The 17,382-nt window shown below is 42.3% G+C and overlaps 1 pseudogene; it reads right to left on the minus strand.

Moving 5' to 3' along the window:
- Positions 1-1,350: 1,350 nt before the first annotated feature.
- Positions 1,351-2,839, minus strand: LOC124974273 (sorting and assembly machinery component 50 homolog; annotated as a pseudogene).
- Between the last annotated feature and the right edge of the window lie 14,543 nt (positions 2,840-17,382).

Raw genomic sequence — 17,382 nt, forward strand, 5'->3', positions numbered from 1 at the left:
TTATCCAATATGGTAGACGTTAGGCATATATGGTTGCTGAGCATTTGCAATGTGACTAATGCAATTGGAAACAAGTTTCCTGTTATTTCATTTCAATTTTAAAGTTTTGGAGTCACAGGTAGCTAGGAGCTACTGCACTGGATGGTGAATCTCTAGGATGCTTTTACCTTCAATGATATCATTAGACAAGCAGTGATGGGTTTAATATCATATTGCAAAACAATTGCTTGGAATTTTGCAGAGTACTTGGCAGTGACCCATTACACATATCTGTAATTCTTAGAAGTACATTTGATTTTTTCCATAAAATGCAGAGATTGAATCTTGTTTTGAAATTACCTCTCAGACAGCAGTTTCCCCATCAGTCAAATGGGCCTCCTATATTGAGAGGGCTCAGTAATGTAGCACATGCCATGTGTCTAGTTAAGTGTCTGACAACACTCCACAAAAGGTTTCTGTGACTGATGTTAAAGATATTGTGATTTAAACCTACTAGCTACTGAGAAGCAGAAATCCTTTGCTGATGAGTCTTCCCAGTTTCCTCCTGGGTCCTCACTGAAATCATGCACTATGCGAACTTTTGTATCTGGGTTCTCTTGTTTACAGAGTGTTCTTTGGTTCTTCCAGGTTGCAGCAGACATGAGAGTCCTTTCACAGCTGAGCACTTGCTGTAAGTATATCTCACATTTTATTTGTTTATTCATCTGTTGATAGACCTTTGGTTGTTTCCATCTCTTAGCTACTGTGAATAGTGCTGCTGTGAACATTTGTATATAAAACAATTGTTTTCTGTAACTACTTTCAAAGTTTTTGGATATATATCCATAAGTGAAATTGATGGGTCAAATGTTAATTATATGTTTAATGTTTTATGCAGAACAATGAAAACACATTCCATAATGATGGTACCATGTTAGATGCCCATCAGCAATGTAAGAGAGTTCCAGTTTCTCCATGTATCACCAATATTTGTTATTCTCTTCTTTTTATTCTAGATATCCTGATGTATCCTTGAAATTGTGACTTGTATTTCTTTAATGAATGATAATGCAGCCATTTGTGTCTTTGGAGAAATGTTCACTCAACTTTTGTATATTGGTTTTGTAAATTTTGTAAATTTGTCTTTCTGTTACTGACTTAAAAGTTCTTTATATGTTTTTGATACCAGATCCTTGTCATATTAAATATTTTAATTTCAAATATTTTCTCCATTTTATTTGCCTTTTTTTTCTTGATAATGATATTTGATGCACAGAAGTTTAATTTTGATGGATTCCATTTATCTATATTTTATTTTGTTTTTCATTTTTTTGTTGTCTTTAAAATTTATTGCTGATTTCCCAGGACTGCTCAACAGCATCCTCTGAGAAGGCTGTGGCATGGTGACTCCTGCTGCCTGTGTCCCCAAGCTTCTCTGGAGGAAGCACCAAGTACTAGGAACCATATCCCAGCTCCAAACTGCAACACCTTCACGTATCCTGTTGCCTTGCCTGCACTCCCATGGGGACACAGTATTTGAGATCCAGGCGAGCAATGTTGCCCAGCCGTGAGGATGATGCCCGCTCCATAGGATCCAGCAGGTGCCCTTGACCAGTTTATGAATATGGGCTCTGGGGCCCTCCCCATAGTTGAGGTTGCAGAGGTTCACCATATTCAGGAAAAAGTGGGTTCTGAGGAGCTCCCCAAAACTGCCTGGCCTGGCCAGAAGTGCAGTGGGGTGTACAGGTGCAGGCCATCGCGCAGTAGCCCTCTCCTCCCAGGTAGTCCCCTTCACTCTGGGGTCCAATTCTGTGCATGCTGAGTCCATGGTGCTGATGGGTCCTCCAAGGTAAAACCTGTCAGCAATAATCGGTGGTTCTCACCAATGGGCAACAACATTCCACCCCAGAGAGAGGCGTGAGAACACTGAATCCAACATAAGCTGCTTGTTCAACTGAAGCTCAAAGTCTTCTTTTAGGAAGCTCACATTCCCACCAGTGTAGCCCGCCAGTTCCTGGTTAACCTTCAGCAGGGCACCCTGCTTGTTGGTAAGATGGAAGAGCTTCCCAGAGTTGATGACCATCTGGCATGTGAAAGTACAATGGTTAGCCAAAAATGCCCACATTCTTTCTGCACCATGAAAGATCTTGTCCTGGAGAGGCAGCCAAGCTCCCACCACATGCCCTCCAACTTGATGGTTGTGGCTGCTTTACCACATGGAAAGCTGTACTCAGTGGACATGCCTCTGTCTGCCTCCCAAAGTGAGGTCCACAGGAACTGCACAGTGACCTTTGTACATTCTCTTGAAGTTTCCAGGCTGGGGTTTTGAAGAAGGACAGGCCATAGGAAGTTTCTTTGGTTCCATAGGAAAACTCAAACGTCCACTTTTTCTGAACATCCTAGAAGGTTATGGAGCTTGAGACGAGTTCCCATGCTGCCCCTCATTGTTCCCCACCATGTGTTGTAGCTGCCCATCAGTCTCCTTAGCTCTGTCACCTCCAAAGGTGACATTCTAACGCATTGTGCAGCATGTCATCACCTTGACATGTGTGGATCAGAATGTCCACTTGTCTAAAGATCCCCAGATGCAGCAACTTCTTGCTGGCTTCATGAGACTTCCTCATCACCTCAGTGAGGTTTCTAGCCTTAAAAACATCTCCAATTTCATACATGATGACGTCATCCCTAGTCCTTCCAAGGCCATTGAAGTGAACATGCTGGACTATCATGTCTTTGTTTTCCATTATTTCCTATTTAGCTTCAGGTTCAACTTCAACAAATTCTACTTCTTCACCTTAGCTCCAAAATCAGGCCCATTTGATGGAGGAGGCTTCAAACTCTGGGCATGCACAGTCCCCATGGCTCCCTCTCCATTCGCCACCTTCCAGAGCTGCCCTGGCCAGAACAAGGCTTGGCTGGTGAGTGCAGAGGGAGCATCTGCAGTGGCCAAGCTGCCTGTCAGCATGCAACCTCATTGTTCATGTTTTTAATGTCATATATAAGAATTTATTGCCAAATCAAATGTCAAACATGTATTTTATCCTAAGATTTTTATGATTGTAGCTTTTATATATAGGTCAATAATATCCACACTTCAAGTTAACTTTTGTAAGTAGTGTGAGATTGGAACATGATTTTATTCTTTTCCATGTGAATATCTGGTTGTTCTAGCATTTTTGTTGAAGAGACAATTATTTTCCCATTTAGTGTTCTATTGAAAATGAATTGGCCATAAATGTACAGGTTTATTTCTGAACCTTTAACTGTATTACATTTTCTAGTCTATATTTTACTTACATCATTACTACACTGATGTGATTACTATGGTTTTTGTAGTAGGTTGTGAAATCCAAACTATGAGTCCTCCAAGACTGTTTTCTTTCTAAACATTGTTAGGTCAATTATGGGACTCCAGAAATTCTTTGTTAGTCAGCATTCCACTGCTGTAAGAAAACATCTAAGGCAACCAACTTACAAGGAGGAAAGGTTCATTTTGACTCAAATTTTGGAGATTTCAGTCTGTATTTGCTCTGCTGCTTTTGGACCTGTGAGGAGGTGGATCATCATGGCATGGAGCGTGCAGTAGAGTAAAGTAATTCATCCACAGTGGAAAGGAAGCAGGGGGAAAAGATAAAGAGAAAGGGCCATGGTCCCAACATCCCTGTCAGGAGCACATGCCCAGTGACCTAATTTCCTTTCCCTATGCCTCATCTCTTAAAGGTTCCACCACCTCCCAGTAGTGCCACCAGCTGGGACTAAGCTTTCAACACACAGGAGACATTTCTAATCCAGACTTGGGCAAATAGATAGGAGTTTATGTAAGGGTTTCCTCATGAATTTAAAGATCTCTTTTACCTTCTACAAAAAGACTTGGAATTTTGTTAATGATTGTATCAACTCTGTTGCTTTGGGTAGTATTTTCATCTTAACAATGTTGAGTTTTCCAATCTACAAACACAGAAAGTCTTTCCATTGTATTTAGTGCCTCTTTAATTTCTTTAGTCCCAGGCGCAGTGAGTTGCTCATTTGCTTTATGACATTTAAGAGAATGTCTTCTGGGTGTCATTTTCTGTGCTGAGACAGTTTCCTGTTAGACACCCTGAGGGCAAGCACCTTGGTCATGTTGTTGGGGTGTCCCTAGACAAGTTGGAACACACACATATGCACAGACACACAAACACACACACACACCACACCACACATACACACACACACACACACACACAATTCTTTGAGAAGAAAATCTGCTGTGCAAGCCCCAGGGCCAAGGGCCAGGATCCCACCCTTGGAATACTATTGACCTATTCAAGGTCATAACAAAGCAGAGGAAGTTAATGAAGCAGGCAAGTGAAAAGTCACCATACTCTCTGACCACTTTGATGCTTCCAAAAAATCAGTGTTTGGTTGCTCTAAACTTCTGAGTGTCCTCCAGAATTCTGAAGAAGTTGATTCAAATTTTGCTCAATCTGTTCATGCTTCCCTGGAGAGATGGGTCCTGGGAACCCATTTTTTCAGGCAGGTTCCTCCCTACAACTTAATAGCTATTCTATGCAGAAGGACCTCTCCCCACCTCAGTTATTGTGTGGTGCTGACACAAACTCAGGGCCACAAAGCCTGCCTGCCTGTGGACCTGTAGACTTAAGATCTCTTTGTCATTGTCCTTTTTTCTTTATTAACTGCCACCTTACAGGAAGGGTTTCCATGAGAAGCTCTCATGTTCTCTCTTGGGGGACCAGTTACTCTGGTTTGCTGGAGACTGAAGGGTTTCCTAGGGTACAGGGATTGTATTGCTAAAGCAGACTCTGGTTGACCAGGATGTTGGGCACCTTATGTCCCGGACCTCAACACACACACACACACACACACACACACACACACACACAGAGATATGTGTTTGATCTAAACAGCTCATGAAGCTAATTGGGTTTGGGAAATGAATAATGCAATTAGGCTCTGAATGGAACTTGAGTGGAGACCTTCTGCACATGACTTCCCAACCATCCTGCGGACTGCATGAAAGGAGTTTAGCCAACTTCAGAATCAGTCCTGTTTCAGACACTTGTGTGGGTGGGCCAAGGGGCTCTTTAACAGGATGCTAATAAGAAGGTTTTAATACTGCAAATAATCATTTACATGGTATTCCATGGAGACAAAACAACTAGTTATTCTGCTTGAATTCTTCTACCAGAGTCAGGTTTTGTTTTCTTTCCCAGTAGGGAATCTGTTTGTTTCTTCCCAATATCATCCTGTACTAACTGACACTCCAACACTCAACCATAACCAGTTCTGACTCTGGAACAATGGTTCTCAATGGGAGGTGGGCAGAGGACATCTCACCTTTTGGGCGCTCACAGCTGGGGAAGGGTGCCATTTGCCCCAAATGGGCATGGGTCAGGTCTGCTGCTTGACATCCTGCCACACATGGGACAGTCCCATGCAGGTATTACCTGAGACCCCATGCTAACTTTGCCCAGAGCAAGCAACCTGCTTTAGAAAAGCCCATTATGATATGTCAATTTGGCCAGAGAGAAAAATTATAAATATCTACAGCAACATTTTATCCTATTTTAAGCTAGTTCAATATGCAACTACTGATCTACTCAAATATGCTGTGACTTCCAATGAAAAAAAAAAACGTTTTTGGGCTTTGGAAACTCAAACCCCAGATGCAGTAACCTGAATCACTTGCTCATCTACCGTCTCTTGTCAGAATCTCCTGGTGTGACTAAGGAGTAGCAGGCACACACTGTATTTTTTTTATTAAATTTGCTGAAATTATTGAAATAGTCCATTATTTAATGAGCCATTTTGTGTCCAAAAACCTTTTGAATCACATTTATAACCTTTAAAAAGCTTATTCCTTTCTGGACTTGGTGATGCAAGTCTGTAATCCCAGCAACTGGGGAGGCTGAGGGAGGAAGATCACAATTTCAAGGTCACTTTCAGCAACTTAGCAAGACCCTGTTTCAAAATAAGAACACAAAGAGCTGGGAATGTGACTTATTGGTTAAAGACCCCTGGGTTCAATTCCCTGTGACCTCTTCCCCAAATGAAATGAAAACAAAATAAGATAAAATAAAAAAGGAACAGAGAGTCACTTGCTGTGTGACCTAAGATAGGAACCTGACTTCTTGCATCTTAGTTTCATGTCAACATGGGCCATAAGGCCCACCTTCCCATTTAGTTACTCTTTTGGCCTCTTGTGTTTATTGCATCTTTTAAAAATTCTTAACACAGGGTGTTCACATCCACCATGATGACAGGTGCCCTCGGCCCTCAATGCTGGGACACTCCACACTTCAGCTCTTCTGTTTCTGAAACCACAATCTGATTCACCACTGTCCTGCTCGGTTGAGACACCCACATCTCCCATTTTCTTTAACAAAACAAAAGTAGGGTTTAGATTTATGGCATCTTGGACAGAAGAGAAAGAGTGACAAGAGTTCACATTCACTGGACCCGTGGTCTGCTCTGCCGGCAGTTGTGGAGCAGGGTTAGTGTTGGGGTCGGAGTTGGGTTTAGGGAGGGGGGCAGGAATGGAGGAAGGAAGGACTGTATATATGGAGGGGAAGGGTGGGAGGGGAGGGGGGGAAGGGAAAAAATGGCAGAATGAATCAAACAACATTACCCTATGTAAATTTATGATTACACAAATGGTATACCTTTACGCCATGTACAGACAGAGAAACAACATGTATCCCATTTGTTTACAATAAAAAAAAAAAAAAAAAAAAAAAAAAAAAACTCACACCTGTTTCCAGGGCTGTTGTCCTCCCTAGGTGACTGAGCCTCTGGCTGTTTCTCTGGCTCAGGGTCTGGGCAGGGGAGGACAGAATGGGACTCTGCACTTGGCCTTCCCACATGCAGCTTGCTCTCTCCATCAGCTCCTCCTCTCTGCCTCTCATAAACATGAACAGGAGAGGCTGCAGGTGGCCCTCTGCCCATTTCTAGGAGCAGAAACTTACATCAGGAACCAGGAGGTGACTCCGTCCTCAAGTCACTTCAAGGAAGAGTGATGGATTCCAGGACTTGGCATGGAAGAGGAAGCCATCCTGGGCTGGGAATATGTGGATATTAATCTGCCTTGACTGCTGGCTCTGAAGCTTGAGGGTGTCTTCTCCTCCCTGAGTTTTAAGGGGCCCAGGGGAACTGCCAGGAGAGACACTTCAACTCATAGAAATTTGAAAAGGATGTATTTTCCCAGGGAGACTCCAGCAGATGGTGTGTGACATTTGTCCATTCAATAGGTAGTTATTCAAAGTCCCCGGAATGTCTGGTTGGTTCAGGACACTTGGTTAAGTCCTGGGTGTGGGGGGGCCAGGGGTAGGTAGACAGGCCAGGGTTAAAGGCTGGTTCTGCTGCTCAGTAGCCTGGCAACCAGCCATGTGACATGTGGGTTCACCTCTTAGACCTGCAGCTTTCCAGTCTATAAAATGAGGACGGTGAGAGAAAGCTACTCATGGGCTGGTCCTTTGGCACTTACAGGAATTCAGGTTAGATGCCTAGCATACCATTGGCAGATAATAAGTACTTGGTAGGTGGAAGCCAAAAGCATTTATTCATTCAACAAACATTCATGGAGCCCCTGGGGAATATGGGTATTATTTTTAGCACTACATACTAATGCCAATTCCTTTTATGGGTACCAGGATTGAACTCAGGGGCACTCGACCAGTGACCACATCCTCACCCCTTTTGTATTTTATTTAGAGATAAGGTCTCCCTGAGTTCCTTATTGCCTCACTTTTGCTGAGACTGACTTTAAACTGTCCATCCTCCTGCCTCAGAAACCCGGCTCCTAATGTCCATTCTTATTCAGGTGTTGGTGACTGACCTGAAGGTCTCACCTCTTTGAACTTCACTGAGGTGTCTGAGAGCTGAGTTGGATTTCAGCATGGGAGGCATATTGAACCTCCTAGCTGGGAAGGCAGGTCCACCCTCAGCTTTCCTTGGGTCATTTTGACTGGGTTACAAGAAGTGGCAGTGGGGGGGATGAGACACACCTGAGGAGGGCATCCTTCTGTGCCACCTGACTCCCGCCCCTGCATGAGGCCACACCTCATAAAGCATTTTCTCATCTTGACCCTACACTAAAGCCTCCTGATGGGGGAGACGAAGACATTGAGGTTGTGGATGAGGATGTCGGTGGTGCTTCATGTGATGACCTCAGGAACAGGGGTCCACAAAGGGAATGTCCTTCAGTGCCATCCTCCAGACATGTCTCTTATCCCTGCAAACTAGGCCTGATTATTTTGTGTTGGAAACAAGAGTTTGAGGCTGAGAAAAAGCACATGACTGATCCAAGGCCATGACACAAGCAAGATGCATACTGCAAACCTGAGCCTCCAGCTCCAAGCCACTCACGTTGCCACTGAGATTTGAAGACTGAGCACCAGCACTTCCAAGGCTTCTTCCCAGAGTTTCCCTAAAGTTAGCTCATCTGCCCCCACCTTCTCTGGTGGATGCTCCCATCAGTTCTGATTGACAGTTGCAGAAGGAGGCAGAAGACGTGGGCCTTGCCTATGGTCAGAGAGTTGGTCGGTGGTGGATGTTATTTTTATTTAAAAGTTATTATTATGTTTTATGTATATGAAGTTCTGATGCATACCAATGTGAGCATACCAATGTATTTTTGTCACATTGACACACCCTCACAGAACAACTCTGCACCGTTAACACACTGAGCCATGTTAACACAGCCCCAGATATCCACACTATCTTGAAATTCTTGAACACCACTTACCAGATCCAGATGGATCTTCCACACAAGTCCTTTCTAATAATAGTGATTGCCAACTCAAAGGACATCTACTGTAGCCTAATCACCTCACATATGTTAATCCATATTAGCTCTGTAAATTCATTACCATGTCCAGTTTCATTCCAATTTCCCAGATGTGAAAACTGAAACATAGAGAAGTTAAGTGATTATTTGAGGTCACACAGCTTCCAAGTCACAGTACTGTGAACTAAATGTGGATGGTTTGACTTGGAGTCCTTCATGTGATTCATTTCCTAAAACACAAACCTAATCCCCATAAAATGCTGTTTTCAATCCCACTTTATAGATGAGAAAACTGAGACTCAATAAAGTCAAATAATTTACCTAAATACCTTTACCAGTAAGCCACTAACAAGAATTCACTAAGACCAAACATCTGTGCTTCTCCACTTTGGTGACAGAAGTCTGAACATCTTTGTTTTGGATTGGGATTGTTGATATCCCTTTCTGGGGATCCCAAGTTGATGAGGAGTGGAGACCTAGTCTTCCTGGGTTTTTGTCACCTGTATTTCCTGGGACTGTACCTCACACTCTGGTGGAGACTTGTTGTAAAGACTAGGTTTCTTTTAGTAGTAAAATGTTAGGTCTGCAATCTAACTTGTTGATATGCAAAAGTTAGTTTATTACCTTAATAAAAACTTGTGAAACATAAGAATGTGGAACAAAAAGTAACTGTTATGTTAACCAACCTGTTGTGTAACTACCCACTGAGTAGAAATCTCAGAGAATTTTCAGACCTGGGGTTCAGAGATTTTTGGTGTTAGCCCCTCTGGATTGCTTCAGCTTAAATAAACCTGCTTTCTCCAAATTCCTCAGGTGTACAGCCTCCTGTGTCCTACATCAATGCCTGCTTGGGATGCTAGAATGTCCCCATTCTTGAAGGGCACACAGAGATAGTGCTCTGTCACAGTATGAATTCTATGCAGAGTCATTAATCACAAAAAACTGAAGGGAGATTACACTATAATGACCTCAAAATCAAATCAGTGTTACTTGATAAAACTTACATTATATACATATGTTGAATTCCTTTCACATGCTCCATAAAAATGTATAAGTGATACACCTGAATACATTCTTTTAAATCTAGGACAAAATATTTTTGTGAGAAATCTGAATGCCATCTTTGCATTTTGTGTTGTTTGTAATATGCTGTAATAATATTTAATATATATTTATTAAATCTGAAAAAGACATCAGAATTTTGTACTGTAATATTGTTAGTAAGGGGATATTTTGATGGTTAGAACTTAAGCTTTCCTGTTTTTAAAGCTATCATGTTGAATTTTTGCATCATAAATCAACTCTATCAGAGCCTCAGTCCAGTGAAGATACAACTAGGAGCCTTGACCCAGGGTGGAGGGACCTGCATTCCGACCCCTTATTTGCTAGTTTAGGGCAAACCTGACTGCTGTCTGTGCTTCAATTTCTCATCTGTGAGGATTTTTATTCAATCTTTCCATGGGGCTATTGAAGATAAGTGAGGAACTTCAAAGTTTATCAAAGTCTGGCTGGTCTCCAGTGTGAGGAGGGACATCCTGCCAGAGTTGTCTCTGTAACTGACATCCGACCACTACCTTTTTTACTGTGTAGTCCCTGTGGAAGGCAGGGGAATCCTGTTCATCTGCCATTCAGCCTGTCAGCCCAAGGCAAAAGGACCCTCCTCTTCCCTGCGCCTGACAAAATAAAGAGGGTCATTGTCAGTTCTTTCAGAGGGTGGGATATGGTAGGTAGCAGTGAGTAGTGAGCAGTGAAATGCAAACCAATAACAGGGCAAGGTCATGGGTTTCCTTTAAGTCACTTTTAATGCAAGTGGGTAATCAGTGTAAAAACAACACAGATGTACAAATACATAACAAAGAACAAAGGGAGCCACTTAAGAACTGTTTCAAGAAAGATTAATGAGACTATTACAAATTCTTGACAGTGTTATTGTAAAGCCAGAATTTATGGCCATGCATATCTTAACAAATTTCAGAAGAAAAATTTTCTTAGTAGCACAGGCATACAAAGGTAAATTCTGTCTGGTCAGTGACCCCAATTCTCAGTAACATAGGATGACTTATAAATGAATTTTCTCCTTATAACAATGACCACTATAACAGTTTTGGAAAAGACTAACTAGGGTCAAACCTCCACCAACTGCCATGGGGGAGTTGAACATATGATTGGCAAAGAGTGGTGAAGGTGGACCCCAGTTCTCAAGGTAACCACAAAACACCATAAATTTGGAGACAGCATGGTTTCATTTGTCATTCTGTACTGGGAGATGATCCACTCTCATAAGAGTGCTCTTCGTTTGAGACTTACTTTACTTTTACTTAAATAAAGTTCTCTTTGCATGCCTTTTGATGTCTGATTTAAATTTTCTCTCTTTGGAGCACAAGAACTGAGGTATGGAGCTTGAAATTTCCACTGTCCTGTGACATCTAACCTGGTCTCTCCACTAAGCTCAACAGCCATCTATAGGACTAATATTTTAACTTCACCTTGTTCCTCTCCCAGCTTTGGTTGAGATGATGTCTAACAGCCTCTGATAGCTTGCCTTTAACTTTGGGCTTCTCTGTGTACATTCTCTGCCAAAACTCTTGTGTATGTCACACCCATGCTTTGTTTGATGTCAGCTATGTTGTCATTGTTCATCTTTTCTTCCAGTCAGTAACTGCAGTGACCACATTTATTTTTCCTGCTAATATGGAGATGTACACTCTCTCTTGCTTTTTGTGGCAGTGTTTTGAGCAAGGCCAGCACAGAAGAAATGTGACTTCACTGTTCTGACTGTTGCCTTATGGTGTACCCCTATTCAATAATTCTATTCAATAATGAGAATAATACAACCTTCATTTAGAGGTCAAGCCCAGAATCTGGAGGGTAATGAGTTCACCATCTGTACCTCCTTACAAATCACCTCATGGGACACTTGTTAATTTAAGACATTTCACAGCTGATATCTTTCACCAAAATGGTAGTTTTTGTCCTTAATGTTTACTGATTCTGCATGAACACTCTGTCCCCTCATAGTTCTTATTTCAAGGGAAAGTCAAGCAATACCATGATCTTTGCTCTTTACTGACATTTGTTCCTGTTGTTATTTTTGGGCTGGCTGTTTCCAACAGAATGACACAAACACCTCTTGCCCCCTCTATTCTCCAATATCAGTACCATTCTACTCTTCAAAAGGATTTGCAGAATCCTTTGCAAAAGGGTCACTTACAAAGTTGTATCAGTTCGCTGTCATAAGATAATTGAAGATATTTCTTCAAAAGATTACAGACTTGAGCAACAGTGAGTTCACCAATAAGGCATGAGTTGATGAACTTGGAGACACATGCTGCAGCAAGTTCTAGAAAACCCAGAGGATGACTCTTGTTTCTGTGTTTATAATGGAATATGTGAGAAGGACGGCTTCATACATCATCTCTCTTGCATGTCAGAACTTCTGAGGGATCTGGGGTTATTGACAGTTTCTGTCATTTATATACATATTTACTTATTTGTGTATTTATTTAATGTATGTTTGTGATGTGTGTGGTGTGTGTGTGTGTGTGTGTGTGTGTGTGTTGTACCATGGATGAACCAGGGGCTACTAACCCACTGAGCCACATGCCCAACCCTTTTAATTGTTTTAATTTGAGTAAGTTCTTTCCTAAATTGCTTATGGCCTTGAAATGTTGCCAAGGTTGGCCTTGAATTTGCAATCCTCCTGCCTCACCCTCCCTTGCTGCTGAGATTACAGGAGCGTGCCACCAAAACCAGTTGGCTTTATTTTACAGACAGGAAATCAACCATTAATATAAGCCACCATTTCCTTGGAGCAAATAGTGCAAAACTGGGACCATTTTTGCCTGGAAACCCTTAAGAAGAGATTAATTTTCTTTTATAATGTTGATTGGCCTCAATATAAATTAGGGGATAAAGAGAAATGGCCCACTAATGCAAGTCTATACTATAATTCTCTGTCCCTATGAGATTCATGTGGCAGAAAGGAAGGAAAATGGCCAGATATCCCCAACCTACAGGCTTACTTTTATTAAGGGATCAAAAATATTTATGCCAAGTGCAGCATTGATGCAATGCTCTCTAGCAATTTATCAGCTATAAAATGGAGTTGAAATGAGTTTTGAGCTATGTCCTGTTTCAAAGTCAGTTAATTAACTAATTAGTGATTTAAAAATATGTATTTTCCATGTACCTCATACTGACTTTAGAATTTCTTCTGCATGTCAATACACATATCTCTAAGATATTTAAGTCATTTAAGCCAAAGCTTATGAAATATGTATGCTGTATTCAACATGGAATTCTTCAGATCAGGCTTAGCACTCTTAATGAAATTTGATGCTCTCATCAAAAACTAATTATTGTTCTTTTCACAGAGAAAAAATACTGAGGTACTTATCAGTACATGGTAAATCTAGAATTTCAATCACAGTAGCTACTATATTCTCTAACCAGTTATAATGCAATATATGTAAATTCATAATCTTAAAGGATTTTACAAAATAATGAAAGTGACCTGTCACAAAATCAACAGACAAAATCCAGTAAATAGGTTCAAGAAACATGAAGGTAATCCTTCAACTGCCTGACTGGATTATATACCTAACTGGTAATGAAATGCTAAATTGAATGAATTGATTGAAGATGAATAGGATTTATCAGGGAAACCTTCACAGAAGAGTGAGATCTAACCAATGCTTTCAAGAAGGGAAGCCAAAAATACACAGAGAGGTAGTGCAGGTCAAGAATTATATATGGACGGAAGATGGTAGTGAGGGGATTGTTCTGATGAAAACTGGGTGTCTCAAAATAAATTTTTAAAGAGAACATAATTAATCTGAAGATATTTAGTCCTTGACCTTGAATGCATTCTAAGTACATTCAATTTTGTTGCAAAATCATCATTTCCCACCAAAACTTCAAGAATAAGCAAATGAAATCAAAAGTCAAGTTACATGGATTATGGATGAAATTTTAATGTATATAAGTTCTTGAAAAAATCATAAATATGTAAAATGAAGTGGCAACAGTTATTTCTGTTTTTCTTTAAAGGGAAATACTTTTGTGAGAATACAATTTATTAGAAGTAAACATTTAAATAAAACCACACAATTTCATATACAACTCACTCAAGCATCATATGAGGTGGCAATGGGAGCAAACCAAATGCCTATTTCTCAAAGAGAAATGTTCCATGGTTAAAACATAGCAGAAATAAATTCCATAAATGTAGATTGCAGCAATAAGAGCAGGTGTCACTACAGAATCAGATGCAGGGGGCACATGCAGGGTGCCAGGGCAAAAATGTGGGTGTAAGGGGTAGGTACAAGGGGCAGGAGTATGGGTGCAGGGAGAAGTTGTAGGGACATTTGAAGGGGCAGGGAACCTGGGTGCAGGTAGCAGGTGAAGGCATCAGATGCTCTATGAACTCTCTGGGGCAGAGAGGATAGCAGAGAGGGCTGGGGACCTGCCCAATTTCTAGTGTGCTGAGTCCTGGTAGAAGGAAGTTAATGATGGCTTCTGGAGGACTTAGAACCCCGGGTTTCAATGTGGCTGGAGAAGCAGCTGCAGACTTAACAGAGTGGTATTGCACACTTGGGAAACATGCATGCTCTTCTCTTGAGGAATGTCATGGAATCTTCCAGGCACAGGAGCTGGGGTGTCCAGAGGACCCACTGCCTGACCAGTCTCTGGTGGGGTCTGGGCATCTTCTCTCCTAGTCCTGAGTCTCCCTAGCAGTAAGTGACTAGGAAGCCCATGTCCTTCCACTCCCTCTGCGGTGGAATTGCAGACTCTGGGGCCTTGAGGCTAGTAGTGGATGTCTGGTGCATTTTTGTCCTTCTGAAGTGAGAAGGTGTCAATCTGAAAAGCAGCAAAGGGCAGGCGGACTGAAGTGCAGTTCCTGCCTTAATGGCCAGTCACTATGGCTATTTTTAATGAAGAAATTGCTTGAATTCTTGTCTTGAAGAGAGGCCAGACAGGGGTTTTTGTCATCCCAGAGGATGGTGATTGAAGCCGTCTTAGCCAAGTGTCCTTCAGGTTCTGTTTTTTTCCTCTGAAGGCTGTGGTCACACTTCTGAGGACCTCTGGAGGTATGCCTTTGAATTTCTGGTCCTGATGGGCCTGTGGGAATGGAGGGTGCTTGGGAGGGGCGGGGTGCCATGTTCTTCCTGTTCTTTCTGAGGAAACAGGGTGCAGATGGGCAGTATTTTCTTCAACAGGGTCTGTGAGCCCAGGTCTCAGTCCAAGGCTGAGGGGTCTGCTCACCCTGTACAGAGGGGTTGTAAACCCCAGCTCTTGAGGGACAGAGCTTCTGGCTGACCCTGGGGATGAAGATGGATATGTTGCAGGACCCAGGCTTGCCAAGGCAGACCTGCTCAGGCCCTGAATATGTGACCATCTTGCTCTTCCCAGGATCTTTCTTTTGTACTGGGCCCTCCCCTCACTTGGACCTTCAGGTTGCTGATAACAAATGGGACAGGGATTTTCTGAACTAACCTGTGTTCTGGCCTAGCTCCAGGTGTCATATGTGGTTTGTCTCATGGCTGGGTTGCTGCTTGTCCCTCCTGTGCCCCCCAGAGCATATGCTTCCTTATATGCTTCCCTCTGGGTAGACAGAGGCCTCTTTTTGGGCCTATTTTGGTGCCCTGTTGTTCTTTGTCACTGAAGTCAAAAAACCTCATTTGGTCTTCTGGAACAAAGTGGAAAAGTCTCGGGGAAGGGGGGCAGAGGCTTCTAGATGGTGCTGAGAGCCACGTGTCAGGTATGCCAGAAGCAGATCAACCTGAGTGTCATTGTCAGGTGTGGGGCAGATCCAGATGAGGCCTCTGAGGTCTGTCTATGCTCCAGTGCTTGTTAGAATGACTCTGCCCTCTTGTGCTCAGGGTTTTTCTAGTAAGACTGACAGATGCCAGGGCTCTATTGTGGGAATGGTCTGAGCACCACAGGGTGCTGAGCAGCATCCCTGCCCCTCCTTCCCAGTGGTAACAGTCAAGGCCCAACATGCCCTGGAGATTCCCAGGTGAGCCCTGACCTGTCAGTCCATGGTCAGCATGTGATCACACTCCTCATACTATCATCTGAACTCCCTCATCTGTCCATTTACTTATAATTTTTTAAATAGTTTTGGACTATTAAGCATCACCACTTTTTTTGCCTCCTAAATTGAAATATTCTAACCCAGAGGTAAGGAAGACAGAGCAGTTGGGTCACTTCTAAGGTGAGGGTTGTTTCTCTAGGATCTGTGGTCAATAAGAAAAGATGACTTATGGAACATTTTCTTCCCTGAATGTGGCCACTGTTGGGTGCACTAAGGCCCAGGGCATCCCTGCTGTTTATACATGCACACATATTCATGCCATGTGTGGCTAAATGTCATTTGCTACCATCATTCAGAGAGAATAGATGGTAATATCCTTTTTTATTTACAGTTTTTAAATTAGTGCATTAGAGATATGCATAGAGGTGGAATTACCTGTGGTATTTTCACATATGCACATGGCATAATGTGGTCAATTTCACTCCATAGTTTATCCCTTTTCCTGTCTTTCCTCCCTCCCACTCAATCCCTTCCTCTCCTCCACTGATCTCCTTTCTATTTTCATGGGATCCCCCTACACACTTTATTCTGCTCTAGCTTCTTGCATGTGAGAGAAAACATTTGATCCTTGACTTTCTGAGTCTGGATCATTTCACTCAGCATGATATTCACCATTTTCAATCATTTACCAGGAAATGCCATAATTTTATTCTTTTTTTTTTAAGTTGAGTAAAATACCATTGTATTCAGATTCTATTTTCTTTAGCTATTCATCTGTTGATGGGAAACTTTGCTGGTTCTTTAACATGGCTTTTTAAAACTTCCCTGTGCTGTGTCCCTACAGTATACTCATTTTATTTGAATGAGCCTCCTCCAGCAATTTCCCTAGAGAGGTGCACATCAGTGTTATGTACTTGGATTCAACTATTCATGCTGACCAGCAGTGTTCTGGCTTTTTGGTGTAACTTTTACAGACTAATAGGTATATGCTACTCATTTTCATGCCCAGGACATAGTCCACTTTTATCAACCTGTCATAGCCATTGCAAGAAACACACCTGTTCAAGCCCAAAGGATGGACTAAGAGACAAAGAACACTTGCTTTGTTTTAACAAGGGCTTGCAAGACAGGGTGTCTGGGGAGCAGGCACATGGGAGGGAGCAGCTATCACCAGCATCCTATCCCAGAGTGCAAGGCCCCTCCCCATTGACTCCTTGCTGATTGAACACTGTAGGGTGCAGTTTTCCTGAGGTGAACTGGGTTTTACTGTCTCCCACTGAGCTGTCTAAAGAAATGGACCTTTAGTTATCCCTGCCTCCCTTTGTCTTGTTATGGTGGGAGAACCCCTGGTCAAGTTTCCTTTGGGCACTGTGCAGCTAACCTCTGCTGCTCAGGTGGACCTTCATTTCCCCACCTGTCAAGGGATGTGGATCCACATTCTCTGTCACCTGCTTCTAACCTTCCATCCTGCCCCCTTGGCTGCCCTCCTTACATCCCAGTCATGTTACATGTAAAGCTAAGAATGGACCACTGGTCTTTCTATCCCTTACAAGTCAACTCTGGCTTCTTGGTTTATTATTTC

This window comes from Sciurus carolinensis, unplaced genomic scaffold (assembly GCF_902686445.1).
Source record: "Sciurus carolinensis unplaced genomic scaffold, mSciCar1.2, whole genome shotgun sequence".
Classification (NCBI taxonomy): Eukaryota; Metazoa; Chordata; class Mammalia; order Rodentia; family Sciuridae; genus Sciurus; species Sciurus carolinensis.